This window comes from Paramisgurnus dabryanus, chromosome 18, assembly GCF_030506205.2.
Source record: "Paramisgurnus dabryanus chromosome 18, PD_genome_1.1, whole genome shotgun sequence".
NCBI lineage: Eukaryota > Metazoa > Chordata > Actinopteri > Cypriniformes > Cobitidae > Paramisgurnus > Paramisgurnus dabryanus.
The window spans coordinates 17,574,804-17,590,780 of NC_133354.1; the positions used below are offsets into that span (position 1 = coordinate 17,574,804).

At 36.3% G+C, this 15,977-nt stretch overlaps 1 protein-coding gene and 2 long non-coding RNA genes across 6 annotated transcripts in view; 1 reads left to right on the forward strand and 2 right to left on the reverse strand.

The window, feature by feature from the left end:
* Positions 1 to 15,977, reverse strand: part of LOC135776386 (hatching enzyme 1.2-like) — a 27,726-nt gene that overhangs the window by 5,923 nt on the left and 5,826 nt on the right. The window lies entirely within an intron of this gene.
* LOC135776879 (uncharacterized) lies at positions 2,777 to 3,794 on the forward strand. 2 transcript variants are annotated; one of them, XR_010544216.2, is made up of 4 exons: positions 2,777 to 3,042; positions 3,125 to 3,271; positions 3,361 to 3,422; positions 3,500 to 3,794. It is a non-coding gene; the product is annotated as an uncharacterized lncRNA (long non-coding RNA). The 2 variants fall into 2 exon arrangements; XR_012335388.1 differs by having other exon boundaries at positions 2,783 to 3,271.
* LOC135776387 (uncharacterized) lies at positions 12,980 to 14,393 on the reverse strand. Of its 2 annotated transcripts, XR_010544106.2 has the most exons (4): positions 13,732 to 14,393; positions 13,503 to 13,649; positions 13,352 to 13,413; positions 12,980 to 13,274 (listed from the first exon to the last, which is right to left on the reverse strand). It is a non-coding gene; the product is annotated as an uncharacterized lncRNA (long non-coding RNA). The 2 variants fall into 2 exon arrangements; XR_012335385.1 differs by having other exon boundaries at positions 13,503 to 14,393.

The following is a 15,977-nucleotide window of genomic DNA, read 5'->3' on the forward strand; positions in this document are numbered from 1 at the left end:
ATAGTGGAGGTCGACGCGTCAGAGGTGGGGGTAGGAGCAGTGTTGTCCCAGCGCGCATCCTCAGATGGAAAGGTTCATCCTTGCGCGTATTATTCCCATCGTTTATCTCCTGCGGAAGTTAACTATGACATTGGCAATCGAGAGTTGTTGGCGGTCAAGCTAGCATTGGAAGAATGGCGTCACTGGCTTGAAGGGTCGGGTGTACCTTTCATTGTATGGACGGACCATAAGAATCTCGAATACATTAGAACTGCCAAAAGACTTAATTCCAGGCAGGCTCGGTGGGCATTGTTTTTCGGTCGTTTCGATTTTACACTTTCTTACCGGCCGGGTTCCAAAAACATCAAACCCGATGCTTTATCCCGTCTTTTTGAGCGTTCCGATCGTACTGCTACTCCCGAGCCCATTTTACCGGAGAGAATCATTATCTCCGCGCTCAGATGGGAGGTCGAATCGAAGGTTTTGACAGCCTTAGAAGGGGTAACGCCCCCGGCTCGCTGCCCACCGAACCGTTTATTTGTGCCAGAAGGGTTACGGTCAGACGTCCTCCAGTGGGGTCATGGTTCCAGTGTCGCTTGTCACCCAGGGGTTAGTAGAACTAGGTTTCTAGTCAAGCAACGATTTTGGTGGCCTGGTATGGCTCGTGACGTCCACGACTTCGTCTTGGCTTGTTCGGTTTGTGCCGTTGGTAAGACTTCCAATCGTCCTCCTGATGGGTTACTTTTACCGCTGTCTGTCCCTTCGAGACCCTGGTCCCACATCTCGCTAGATTTTATCACCGCCCTCCCACCCTCTAAGGGGAATACGGTTATTTTGACCGTAGTGGACCGGTTCTCGAAGGCGACCCATTTCGTTCCCTTGCCCAAATTACCATCAGCCAAGGAAACAGCGGTAGCTGTCATTGACCACGTCTTCCGAATACATGGCCTCCCGACAGACGTGGTCTCTGACAGGGGTCCCCAGTTTGTGTCCAAATTTTGGCGAGAATTCTGCAAATTGCTAGGGGCAACTGTTAGTCTTTCATCCGGGTTTCATCCCCAGAGCAACGGTCAAACCGAGCGAGCCAATCAGGACGTCGAAAGGGTGTTGCGATGTCTGGTTTCCAAGAATCCTTCGTCCTGGTGTCAGCAACTCTCAATTGTGGAGTACGCACACAATTCTCTGCCGGTGTCATCTACGGGCATGTCTCCATTTAAGTGTAGTTTAGGGTACCAACCACCTAATTTTGTCAGTACTGAATCCGAGGTGTCGGTTCCCTCCGCAAACGCACTAGTCCAGAGGTGCCACCGCACCTGGACCAGAGCTCGCAGAGCTCTGCTCCAGGCAAGGTCACGCACCAAGGCCAAGGCCGATCGCCACCGGTCGAAGCCTCCCCGATACGTCGTCGGTCAAAGAGTGTGGCTTTCAACCCAGAATATTCCGATGCGTTCCGTCTCGAATAAACTTGCTCCCAAATTTATTGGCCCGTTTTCTGTTACCAAAATCATTAATCCGGTAACAGTGCGTCTTAGCCTTCCTCCTGCGTACAGAAGGATTCACCCCGTCTTTCACGTTTCCAAAATTAAACCGGTGATTTTTTCCCGTCTTAATCCGCCTGTCCCGGTTCCCCCTCCGCCTCGTATCGTTAATGGGGAGACCACATATTCGGTTAACCGTATTCTGGACTCCAGACGGAGGGGACGCGGATTTCAGTACTTGGTGGATTGGGAAGGTTACGGTCCGGAGGAGAGAAGGTGGGTTCCTGCTCGGGACATACTGGATCACCGCCTTATTGATGAATTCAATCAACAGGTAAAGCAGGCTGGGAACGCCGAGGGGCGTTCCTAGGGGGGGGGGTACTGTCACGGTAGGAAAATCCAGTGTTTTCCTCCGTGTCATGTTTGTATGTGTGTGTGTTGTTCACTTACCCCTGCCATGTGCTCGTTAGAGCTATCCCTTTCACCTGTGTGTTGATTGTCTCGCTCCAGCTGTTCATCATTACATCATCTCCATATATACTCACCTGACTTTCTGTTCCCTGCCAGATTCTATTGTTTGCTCAGTCTCCGTGTTGCTTGGTTGTTTCGTGCTCTTTGGATTACGTGTTACCGTTGGATGTTTGTTGTCGTCGTCGTCTTCGTGTGGATGTTCCGTGTCTGCCTGGATTTCACCACAGCTCACCACTCCACCCACGCCGCACTCAAAGCACCAACGTCCACCGTAGTCATCGTCACCATTGCCTGCAACAACACCGGACTGGATTACTTCCGCATTAACACTGAATACTCTCTCTTTGTTTACATTCAATAAACATTGTTATATTGCTCACCTGCGTTTGCTTCCGTCTCTTACAAGTCATTACACATATACCGTAATGAGAAACAACCAGGTGACATACCTATTAGTAGTTGTAACGGGCCAGCATTCGTCAAACTTTTATGACCCCCTCCCCCACCCGGTGACAGTTGCTATCTGACAGGTCGTTTTTATGACCCTTTGACAGGGGGGCGGGACCATCAATCAAAATCTGTACAAGTTGTCAACTTTAGACAGAAAGTATTTAATGGTTTTATTGCCGGTCATTTAGAGTGATTGTTTTTCCTGAGTGTGTTTTATGTCAAGCGTATGGTGTCATGTTTAATGACGGCTCGTGTTTGTGACATTTGCTATCTATCACCCTCCCTTTTCGACCCGTGCGCTTCTCACCACTGCGTGTCACACAGTGATGTGTGTGTTGTTGAATCTAAAGTTTTGCAACATCAAAAGTTTATTTAAAGGCAATCACTAATTATATATATATATATATATATATATATATATATATATATATGTATGTATTAGATGTAGCTGGTTAAACTTAAAGGCCGATATTTTCTATCGAACTAGTCTATTTTCTGTTCAGACACAAAGTTTTCTGATGCTGATATTATGTCAGTGTGTGTTTGTGTGGGGGTCGTGTGCTGTAATCTTTGAAAGTTTATGACCGAACCTTTATTGGGGAGCGACAAGAGATCTCCCGGACTCAGTTTGGATGGAGCAGAGCTGTTATACTCAAGTCTATTGGTATGTATGTGTTTCGCTGTGTTCGTTCCAGTATTTTGTCTGATTTATTTAAAAACTAAAAATTCGATCTCTGGTATTGCAGCGAAATTGTCTAAACTGGTATTAACTATTCCTGGTAAATCGCGGACAAGAGTGGCCTGAACAAAAAAGTCAGCCCGAGACTAGAACCTCCCGCAGCGTAACAAGGAAATCTTGGAGCAAAGAGACGCCGAGTGGCTCGTGTTGTGCGGTGTGTATTTATTTAATCCTGTTACAATAGATTTAAACAAACTGGTTTGTTTTAATATTTTCTAATAACATGTGTTATCTGTTTTAAAGGTTTGGATATCTGCTGCAAAGCGAACGTTGTGTGTACTATTGCAAAATAGCGGATCTCCCCGGTACGTTTATGATGCATAAGAAAAAGTTTGCTTTATTTAGATATTTGTCCTAATAACTTGTTTTTATCTGTTTACAGGTTAGGATACAGACCACAACGCTTTGGACGTATCTTTAAAAAAGAGAAAAATCAGAGACTTTTTGGATTTGTCTGGGGACATTTTAAACATTTTGTGTCAAATTGGATTTAAAACATTTCGGATACTGGATACCTAGTTTGATTTGTCCACAGATCTTGTTTAAGACGTTTTCACCTCATTTTAGGGTTTATTTTTAATTAAAGGCTTCTTAAAACATGTATGAAAATGTGTATATTATACAATGAGTCTTATATTGTCTGCTCTGACAAAAATAAATTATTATTTTAGATCTTAGGTCAAATGACTGCGTGTGTTTTATGTCAAGCGTATGCTGTTATGTTTAATGATCGCTCGTGTGTGACAGCTCGTGTTTTGGCATTCGATGTCAGCTCTCACCCTACCTCCCTACTGTCTCACAAGCCATGCATTCATTCACAGGGGTGCGTGTTGTAAAGCGAGTAAAGATTTCTAAAACCCAACATGGGTAAAATAATTCCCCATTACGGGGGTCAAAAAAGTAAATGTTTATTTTAGATTTAGACAAATCATGAACAATGTTATAATTAAAACTTTTGTTTGTAACATCACAAGTTATTTAATTAAATATTCCGTATACGTGTATAGTTTAAGCAATGACCTGAGCCATATCCTTCGGCGCCGTCAATACTACAATATTTAGACGATAGTCTAAACTAAATAAAATTTTTAAACGGTTTCAGGAACTCCGTGAATCTTTTCATAACCTGCTCTATAGTTTCACGCGTATTAAAGAGCCGGCGGTGCCTGACAAAGCGTCGGGTGATTGTTCATATCTGTCATTTAAAATAAAGTTAATAAATGTAATTCTGTCCACTATGGCAAAATAGGAGTTTATTTTAGATTTAGGGGAATCTTTAACCAAGGCTCTGTTAAGACATATGTATACGTGCACCGATGGTGACAGAGAAACTTATAGCTGACGTTAATAAACTTTTTAAATGTTTTTAAGACGTCTACAACTCATTTTAGGGGTTTATTTTTAATTAAACGCTTCTTAAAACATGTGTGAATATGTGTATATTATACAAAGAGTATTATATTGTCTGCTCTGACAAAAATAAATTATTATTTTAGATTTTAGGACAAATGACTGTGTCTATCTTATAAATACAACTTGATATATACGTTTGTTTTGTCAAGAGACTTTTTTAAAGTCACGCAAGAATAAAATCTTTTAGTTGTAATTGGTTAACATTAAATGTACTATTATCTATTTAACTATAAGCTATATTTTTCTGATCAGATATTTTTCTGTTTCTGATGATGGTCTTATAACAGTGTGTGTGGGATGATGATGGCTGTTCACAGCAGGTGGCGGGTTGTAAACTAGGATCTTTTTAAAACTGTAGTGGTAAAAATGTAATAGCACACTGACAAAAATAAAGCATTTGGTTGTAACAAATTATTTAATGAAATATTCAGTATGTGTATAGCGATGAACGATGTCAAAACCCCAGTAGGTCGACATTTCTTTAGACTAAATCCTATTTATTTTAAACTATATAAAAGCTGATTCGCTTCACGAGATCTGTGAATCATTTCAAGCAGGGGGTTCTGTTCAAGCCATTAAAGATCGGGGGCTCCGGCGTTTACAATAGAACATACACGGATGCGGGGACATGGGCCATTAAGAAACTTTTAAACGATTAAAAACATATTCATATCATCTTCTGGGTTTTGTTTTAAATTAATGACATCTTAAAACCAACTGGGAATATGTGTTTATTACACAATAAAATTTAATTCTGTCCGCTCCGGTATAATAGGGGGTTTATTTTAGATTTGGGACTTTCTTTAACCAAGTCTCTGATTAAAACACGTGAATGCGTGTACCAACGTTGCCAGAGAACGTGCGCTGAGGTGCTCTTATGGCGTTAAGAACCTTTTTATTGTTTAAGACATTTTGACCCCATTTCCTGGTTTTGTGTCCGCTGTGGATCCCAACCTCTATGTGTTTATTATACAACAAATGCAATTCTGTCAGCATTTCTAGTTTAGAACGCCTCTGATTTAAACATGCGGGTTTTAAAATGAAACGGCCATGTGACTTTTATGACAAAAGCTATTCGATCTTAATTTTTTTGTTTTAACATCCAAAAGTTTTTATACACATTCCATAATTAAACATCTAGGTGTGTATGAGTAAGTTTATATCTAATGTCACACGAGCAGCACCAAATCGCGCTTGTGTCTCTGTGTGTGCATCCAGGCTGTTTATGTGGGGGCGTGTTTATGAGCCCGTGTCTTTGCAAGGTGTGTGTGCGTGTGTGTGTGCGTGTGCGTGTGCGTGTGTGTGTGTGTGTGTGTGTGTGTGTGTGTGTGTGTGTGTGTGTGTGTGTGTGTGTGTGTGTGTGTGTGTGTGTGTGTGTGTGTGTGTGTGTGTGTGTGTGTGTTTGCATGGTGGTCTATGATGTCTCTGTTTGTTACTAAAGTTTTGATATTAAGTCTGTGTCCTCATTGACAATAAGTAAGGGTTTTTAGATGTAGGCTTCATTACACAGATACTGATTAAATCATGTTATCCATTATTTGCGATTTAAAGAAACTTAAAAGGTTTAAGACATTTTATCTCACATTGTGGTGTTGTTTTTTAATTAATGTAACCTTAAACCCCTCTGTTATCCATTTAGGGAACAATAAAATGTTAGCAAATATTATTTATCAAAGTTGACGATGTTATAAGCCAGGATGTCACTAACGTGACAACAAACATTTATTTAAAGACAAAACATTTTAACAAAATTGCCATGGCTTACAGAGACACACTAGACTTAATAATAAAAATAAAAATATACTATTCGAACATCCTAACCTGATATTAGGTTAGATTAGGTTTAAGGTCAATCAGAGTCTTTAGCTTTACAACTTACAGCACAAAACCCCCCCCACCAATGACAGGATTTTTATGAAGTGGATCAGACCCTTGGTATGCCTGTGGGGTTAGGTTCAACTAAGGTCAACATCTATCAGTGCATAATAAGCAAACATGAAATTATATTTTACCTATGGTTTGTTAATGATGTTGCTAGGTTCGCGTATTTTTGCTGAAACAAATTTTTCTTTTCAAACTTAGTTAGGATACACATGTTTGTCGCCTCAAACACCTGATCAAAGTTTTTTCTTAGCTAGCGACAACTAATGTCTGAGATTTTGTAAATTCAACAGATGTTTCTTACTTGTGTATTTTCTTAAACAAACTTTTCTTTACAATCTTAGACAGTCTTCATACGTTTGTCTTTCGATAAGTTGTTCATAGTTTTTCTTCGATAGTGTCAACTCATGTCTGAGATTTGTAAATTTCATCAGATGTTCTTACATGTGTATTTTCTAAAACAAATTTATGCTTTTCAAACTTAGGTAGTCATCATACTTTTGTCTTTCGATAAGTTGTTCATAGTTTTTTATGTGGTAGTGTCAACTTATGTCTGAGATTTTGTAAATTCATCAGATGTTTCTTACGTGTATATTTTCTCAAACAAACATTTTTTGTTTTCCAAACATAGTTAGGATACACACTTTTGTCGCCTCAAACACTTGATCAAAGTTTTTCTTCGTTAGCGACAACTAATGTCTGAGATTTTGTAAATTCATCAGATGTTTCTTACTTGTGTATTTTCTTAAACAAACTATTCTTTTCAATCTTAGACAGTCTTCATAAGCTTGTCTTTCGATAAGTTGTTCATAGTTTTTCTTCGCTAGTGTCAACTCATGTCTGAGATTTGTAAATTTCATCAGATGTTCTTACATGTGTATTTTCTAAAACAAATTTATGCTTTTCAAACTTAGGTAGTCATCATACTTTTGTCTTTCGATAAGTTGTTCATAGTTTTTTATGTGGTAGTGTCAACTTATGACTGAGATTTTGTAAATTCATCAGATGTTTCTTACGTGTATATTTTCTCAAACAAACATTTTTTGTTTTTCAAACATAGTTAGGATACACACTTTTGTCGCCTCAAACACTTGATCAAAGTTTTTCTTCGTTAGCGTCAACTAATGTCTGAGATTTTGTAAATTCATCAGATGTTTCTTACTTGTGTATTTTCTTAAACAAACTTTTCTTTACAATCTTAGACAGTCTTCATACGTTTGTCTTTCGATAAGTTGTTCATAGTTTTTCTTCGATAGTGTCAACTCATGTCTGAGATTTGTAAATTTCATCATATGTTCTTACATGTGTATTTTCTGAAACAAATTTATGCTTTTCAAACTTAGGTAGTCATCATACCTTTGTCTCTACATACATTTGTTCAAAGTTTCTTGTAGCTAGTGTCAACTGATGTCTGAGATATTGTAAATTCAACAGATGGTCTTACGTGTGTATTTCTTAAACAAACATGTTGCTGTTCAAACTTAGGCAGAGGTCATACGTTTGTCTTTTCATAAGTTGTTAATAGTTTTTATTTGTTAGTGTCAACTAATGACAGAGATTTTGTAAACTCATCAGATTCAAACAAAACTCATTCATTTCTGTAGTTTATGTAACACCTTGTCAAACTCTTAAAGGTAGTACTAACTGTTTAAAACAACAATGCAAAGTATTTTAGATTTACTTGATAAATCTTTTACATCAAAACAAACTAGGATAGCAATATGTCTGAAACTGTAACAGGTGATACCACCAATAGCGTGTTGTACATAACAAAGTCTGCAAAATAATAAAGATTGATTAGGTTTTTATTTAGTAAACCTTTTAACATAAAGTGTAGAGTCTTTTGTATGTAACAACAAAGATGCGATGAAACAACGCAAAACAAGAGAGGATGCGTTTGTTAAAACACATATAAATTAAGATGCATACATCTACAAATGGGGCAATGTCTTTAATCTATTGGTCCCGAATTTAGATGCTATACGGGCAAACTATTTCAAACATTGCCCCATTTGTAGATGTATGCATCTTAATTTATATGTGTTTTAACAAACGCATCCTCTCTTGTTTTGCGTTGTTTCATCGCATCTTTGTTGTTACATACAAAAGACTCTACACTTTATGTTAAAAGGTTTACTAAATAAAAACCTAATCAATCTTTATTATTTTGCAGACTTTGTTATGTACAACACGCTATTGGTGGTATCACCTGTTACAGTTTCAGACATATTGCTATCCTAGTTTGTTTTGATGTAAAAGATTTATCAAGTAAATCTAAAATACTTTGCATTGTTGTTTTAAACAGTTAGTACTACCTTTAAGAGTTTGACAAGGTGTTACATAAACTACAGAAATGAATGAGTTTTGTTTGAATCTGATGAGTTTACAAAATCTCTGTCATTAGTTGACACTAACAAATAAAAACTATTAACAACTTATGAAAAGACAAACGTATGACCTCTGCCTAAGTTTGAACAGCAACATGTTTGTTTAAGAAATACACACGTAAGACCATCTGTTGAATTTACAATATCTCAGACATCAGTTGACACTAGCTACAAGAAACTTTGAACAAATGTATGTAGAGACAAAGGTATGATGACTACCTAAGTTTGAAAAGCATAAATTTGTTTCAGAAAATACACATGTAAGAACATATGATGAAATTTACAAATCTCAGACATGAGTTGACACTATCGAAGAAAAACTATGAACAACTTATCGAAAGACAAACGTATGAAGACTGTCTAAGATTGTAAAGAAAAGTTTGTTTAAGAAAATACACAAGTAAGAAACATCTGATGAATTTACAAAATCTCAGACATTAGTTGACGCTAACGAAGAAAAACTTTGATCAAGTGTTTGAGGCGACAAAAGTGTGTATCCTAACTATGTTTGAAAAACAAAAAATGTTTGTTTGAGAAAATATACACGTAAGAAACATCTGATGAATTTACAAAATCTCAGTCATAAGTTGACACTACCACATAAAAAACTATGAACAACTTATCGAAAGACAAAAGTATGATGACTACCTAAGTTTGAAAAGCATAAATTTGTTTTAGAAAATACACATGTAAGAACATCTGATGAAATTTACAAATCTCAGACATGAGTTGACACTAGCGAAGAAAAACTATGAACAACTTATCGAAAGACAAGCTTATGAAGACTGTCTAAGATTGAAAAGAATAGTTTGTTTAAGAAAATACACAAGTAAGAAACATCTGATGAATTTACAAAATCTCAGACATTAGTTGTCGCTAACGAAGAAAAACTTTGATCAAGTGTTTGAGGCGACAAAAGTGTGTATCCTAACTATGTTTGGAAAACAAAAAATGTTTGTTTGAGAAAATATACACGTAAGAAACATCTGATGAATTTACAAAATCTCAGACATAAGTTGACACTACCACATAAAAAACTATGAACAACTTATCGAAAGACAAAAGTATGATGACTACCTAAGTTTGAAAAGCATAAATTTGTTTTAGAAAATACACATGTAAGAACATCTGATGAAATTTACAAATCTCAGACATGAGTTGACACTATCGAAGAAAAACTATGAACAACTTATCGAAAGACAAACGTATGAAGACTGTCTAAGATTGTAAAGAAAAGTTTGTTTAAGAAAATACACAAGTAAGAAACATCTGTTGAATTTACAAAATCTCAGACATTAGTTGTCGCTAGCTAAGAAAAAACTTTGATCAGGTGTTTGAGGCGACAAACATGTGTATCCTAACTAAGTTTGAAAAGAAAAATTTGTTTCAGCAAAAATACGCGAACCTAGCAACATCATTAACAAACCATAGGTAAAATATAATTTCATGTTTGCTTATTATGCACTGATAGATGTTGACCTTAGTTGAACCTAACCCCACAGGCATACCAAGGGTCTGATCCACTTCATAAAAATCCTGTCATTGGTGGGGGGGGTTTTGTGCTGTAAGTTGTAAAGCTAAAGACTCTGATTGACCTTAAACCTAATCTAACCTAATATCAGGTTAGGATGTTCGAATAGTATATTTTTATTTTTATTATTAAGTCTAGTGTGTCTCTGTAAGCCATGGCAATTTTGTTAAAATGTTTTGTCTTTAAATAAATGTTTGTTGTCACGTTAGTGACATCCTGGCTTATAACATCGTCAACTTTGATAAATAATATTTGCTAACATTTTATTGTTCCCTAAATGGATAACAGAGGGGTTTAAGGTTACATTAATTAAAAAACAACACCACAATGTGAGATAAAATGTCTTAAACCTTTTAAGTTTCTTTAAATCGCAAATAATGGATAACATGATTTAATCAGTATCTGTGTAATGAAGCCTACATCTAAAAACCCTTACTTATTGTCAATGAGGACACAGACTTAATATCAAAACTTTAGTAACAAACAGAGACATCATAGACCACCATGCAAACACACACACACACACACACACACACACACACACACACACACACACACACACACACACACACACACACACACACACACACACACACACACACACACACACACACACACACACACGCACACGCACACACACACGCACACACACCTTGCAAAGACACGGGCTCATAAACACGCCCCCACATAAACAGCCTGGATGCACACACAGAGACACAAGCGCGATTTGGTGCTGCTCGTGTGACATTAGATATAAACTTACTCATACACACCTAGATGTTTAATTATGGAATGTGTATAAAAACTTTTGGATGTTAAAACAAAAAAATTAAGATCGAATAGCTTTTGTCATAAAAGTCACATGGCCGTTTCATTTTAAAACCCGCATGTTTAAATCAGAGGCGTTCTAAACTAGAAATGCTGACAGAATTGCATTTGTTGTATAATAAACACATAGAGGTTGGGATCCACAGCGGACACAAAACCAGGAAATGGGGTCAAAATGTCTTAAACAATAAAAAGGTTCTTAACGCCATAAGAGCACCTCAGCGCACGTTCTCTGGCAACGTTGGTACACGCATTCACGTGTTTTAATCAGAGACTTGGTTAAAGAAAGTCCCAAATCTAAAATAAACCCCCTATTATACCGGAGCGGACAGAATTAAATTTTATTGTGTAATAAACACATATTCCCAGTTGGTTTTAAGATGTCATTAATTTAAAACAAAACCCAGAAGATGATATGAATATGTTTTTAATCGTTTAAAAGTTTCTTAATGGCCCATGTCCCCGCATCCGTGTATGTTCTATTGTAAACGCCGGAGCCCCCGATCTTTAATGGCTTGAACAGAACCCCCTGCTTGAAATGATTCACAGATCTCGTGAAGCGAATCAGCTTTTATATAGTTTAAAATAAATAGGATTTAGTCTAAAGAAATGTCGACCTACTGGGGTTTTGACATCGTTCATCGCTATACACATACTGAATATTTCATTAAATAATTTGTTACAACCAAATGCTTTATTTTTGTCAGTGTGTTATTACATTTTTACCACTACAGTTTTAAAAAGATCCTAGTTTACAACCCGCCACCTGCTGTGAACAGCCATCATCATCCCACACACACTGTTATAAGACCATCATCAGAAACAGAAAAATATCTGATCAGAAAAATATAGCTTATAGTTAAATAGATAATAGTACATTTAATGTTAACCAATTACAACTAAAAGATTTTATTCTTGCGTGACTTTAAAAAAGTCTCTTGACAAAACAAACGTATATATCAAGTTGTATTTATAAGATAGACACAGTCATTTGTCCTAAAATCTAAAATAATAATTTATTTTTGTCAGAGCAGACAATATAATACTCTTTGTATAATATACACATATTCACACATGTTTTAAGAAGCGTTTAATTAAAAATAAACCCCTAAAATGAGTTGTAGACGTCTTAAAAACATTTAAAAAGTTTATTAACGTCAGCTATAAGTTTCTCTGTCACCATCGGTGCACGTATACATATGTCTTAACAGAGCCTTGGTTAAAGATTCCCCTAAATCTAAAATAAACTCCTATTTTGCCATAGTGGACAGAATTACATTTATTAACTTTATTTTAAATGACAGATATGAACAATCACCCGACGCTTTGTCAGGCACCGCCGGCTCTTTAATACGCGTGAAACTATAGAGCAGGTTATGAAAAGATTCACGGAGTTCCTGAAACCGTTTAAAAATTTTATTTAGTTTAGACTATCGTCTAAATATTGTAGTATTGACGGCGCCGAAGGATATGGCTCAGGTCATTGCTTAAACTATACACGTATACGGAATATTTAATTAAATAACTTGTGATGTTACAAACAAAAGTTTTAATTATAACATTGTTCATGATTTGTCTAAATCTAAAATAAACATTTACTTTTTTGACCCCCGTAATGGGGAATTATTTTACCCATGTTGGGTTTTAGAAATCTTTACTCGCTTTACAACACGCACCCCTGTGAATGAATGCATGGCTTGTGAGACAGTAGGGAGGTAGGGTGAGAGCTGACATCGAATGCCAAAACACGAGCTGTCACACACGAGCGATCATTAAACATAACAGCATACGCTTGACATAAAACACACGCAGTCATTTGACCTAAGATCTAAAATAATAATTTATTTTTGTCAGAGCAGACAATATAAGACTCATTGTATAATATACACATTTTCATACATGTTTTAAGAAGCCTTTAATTAAAAATAAACCCTAAAATGAGGTGAAAACGTCTTAAACAAGATCTGTGGACAAATCAAACTAGGTATCCAGTATCCGAAATGTTTTAAATCCAATTTGACACAAAATGTTTAAAATGTCCCCAGACAAATCCAAAAAGTCTCTGATTTTTCTCTTTTTTAAAGATACGTCCAAAGCGTTGTGGTCTGTATCCTAACCTGTAAACAGATAAAAACAAGTTATTAGGACAAATATCTAAATAAAGCAAACTTTTTCTTATGCATCATAAACGTACCGGGGAGATCCGCTATTTTGCAATAGTACACACAACGTTCGCTTTGCAGCAGATATCCAAACCTTTAAAACAGATAACACATGTTATTAGAAAATATTAAAACAAACCAGTTTGTTTAAATCTATTGTAACAGGATTAAATAAATACACACCGCACAACACGAGCCACTCGGCGTCTCTTTGCTCCAAGATTTCCTTGTTACGCTGCGGGAGGTTCTAGTCTCGGGCTGACTTTTTTGTTCAGGCCACTCTTGTCCGCGATTTACCAGGAATAGTTAATACCAGTTTAGACAATTTCGCTGCAATACCAGAGATCGAATTTTTAGTTTTTAAATAAATCAGACAAAATACTGGAACGAACACAGCGAAACACATACATACCAATAGACTTGAGTATAACAGCTCTGCTCCATCCAAACTGAGTCCGGGAGATCTCTTGTCGCTCCCCAATAAAGGTTCGGTCATAAACTTTCAAAGATTACAGCACACGACCCCCACACAAACACACACTGACATAATATCAGCATCAGAAAACTTTGTGTCTGAACAGAAAATAGACTAGTTCGATAGAAAATATCGGCCTTTAAGTTTAACCAGCTACATCTAATACATACATATATATATATATATATATATATATATATATATATATAATTAGTGATTGCCTTTAAATAAACTTTTGATGTTGCAAAACTTTAGATTCAACAACACACACATCACTGTGTGACACGCAGTGGTGAGAAGCGCACGGGTCGAAAAGGGAGGGTGATAGATAGCAAATGTCACAAACACGAGCCGTCATTAAACATGACACCATACGCTTGACATAAAACACACTCAGGAAAAACAATCACTCTAAATGACCGGCAATAAAACCATTAAATACTTTCTGTCTAAAGTTGACAACTTGTACAGATTTTGATTGATGGTCCCGCCCCCCTGTCAAAGGGTCATAAAAACGACCTGTCAGATAGCAACTGTCACCGGGTGGGGGAGGGGGTCATAAAAGTTTGACGAATGCTGGCCCGTTACAACTACTCCTATTAATTCATATTGAATATTGATATCTGGTTTATTTAAACCACTATAAAAAACGATTTGTTGGATCAACTTAAAAAAGTAAGTTACCTGGTTGCCTTAAAATTGTGAGTTCATTCAACTTAAAAAATATTTTCAAGTTGAATTAACTTAACTTGAATTAACCTAGAGTTGAATCAAGGCAACCAGGTTACTTATTTTTTAAGTTAAACCAGCTTTTTTTACAGTGCAGTAGTGAACAATGTCCAATTGACTTATTCTCTATTTATTCAAAATTTTATTATGGGTGTTGCATTTGTGTTTGGAGTATAAACTGAAGTTCACCTTTTAGAAAAAATGAAAATGACACACAACACATGTGCATAATTTATAAAGACATAGCCCAGGACAATAACTACAAAATATTACCACAAAAGAGGATCAACAAATTTTAATAACAGATAAAATTAGTCAATACATATGCTTTATTACCTGTGAGCTTTTTGTTTTTCTATGCATTATTTGTATATTCAAATAAAATCCAGATTACCTTTTATGCTTTGTTTGCCATTTTGCTAATTTATTTGCTAATTATACAAATAATACATAATAATAAATAATTTATTATCAGTACCCTGAGTGGTTTCCCGGACAGAGCTTATAGTCCCAGACTAAAATGCATGTTTGAGTTGCCGTAATTTAAAAACACTTTGTACTGACGTATCTTAACATATATTTGTGCCATTGTTTCATCTTAAGATGCACACCAGTAGTTTTCTGTAAGTTTTTTTGTAAGGTTTATATCAGGACTAGACCCTGTCCGGGAAACAGTTCCTAAAAGTTTAGTGTTTTGCCCTTTTTTTTACCTCAAATTTTTGTTTAACCTGAGGGGCCATTAAAATTACAAATACATTTTGTACAAATTGTTCACATGTAACACTAGATACTACTAGATACTACAAAATAATGTAGATTGATGGGTAATGAGTAGGCTATGAGTCCAGGTCTCTGGATCTGTAAACTCTGGTTGAAACATGCCGTGTTACCTCAAAACTTACCACTTGTACCAAACTTTTATTGCATATCTACCTGTATTACAAGACAGATCAGTTTGACATGAGACTGCTCTAGAAGTTGAACACTTGCAGCAGCTGAAACATGTTAAGCAACTGTAAAGAAAACATGTGTAATCTGACTCACTGGGTGAGGTACAATAATCCTTCGCTAAAAGCTTACCTTTAACCCTATAAAGTGCTGAAATAATACTACAAAGCAAACAGAAGAACCCCCAATGATGCTTTTAAGGGAGTTTAGTCATCATCACCTCAAGTTGTGCTAAATAAACCTGTGAGTTTCTTAATTCTGTTAAACACAAAGAAGATATTTGGATAAATGATTGTGAGCACACAGTTGACAATTCCCATTGACTTCCATAGTAATTGTTTATCCTATGAAAGGTTAATGGGTACCGTCAACTGTGTAGTTTCCATCATTTATCAAAATATTTGTGTTCAACAGTATAAAGAAATTAATACAGGTTTAGAACAATATGAGGGTGAAAAAATAGTGACAGAATTTTTATTTTTGGGTGAACTACCTGTTTAACGGTG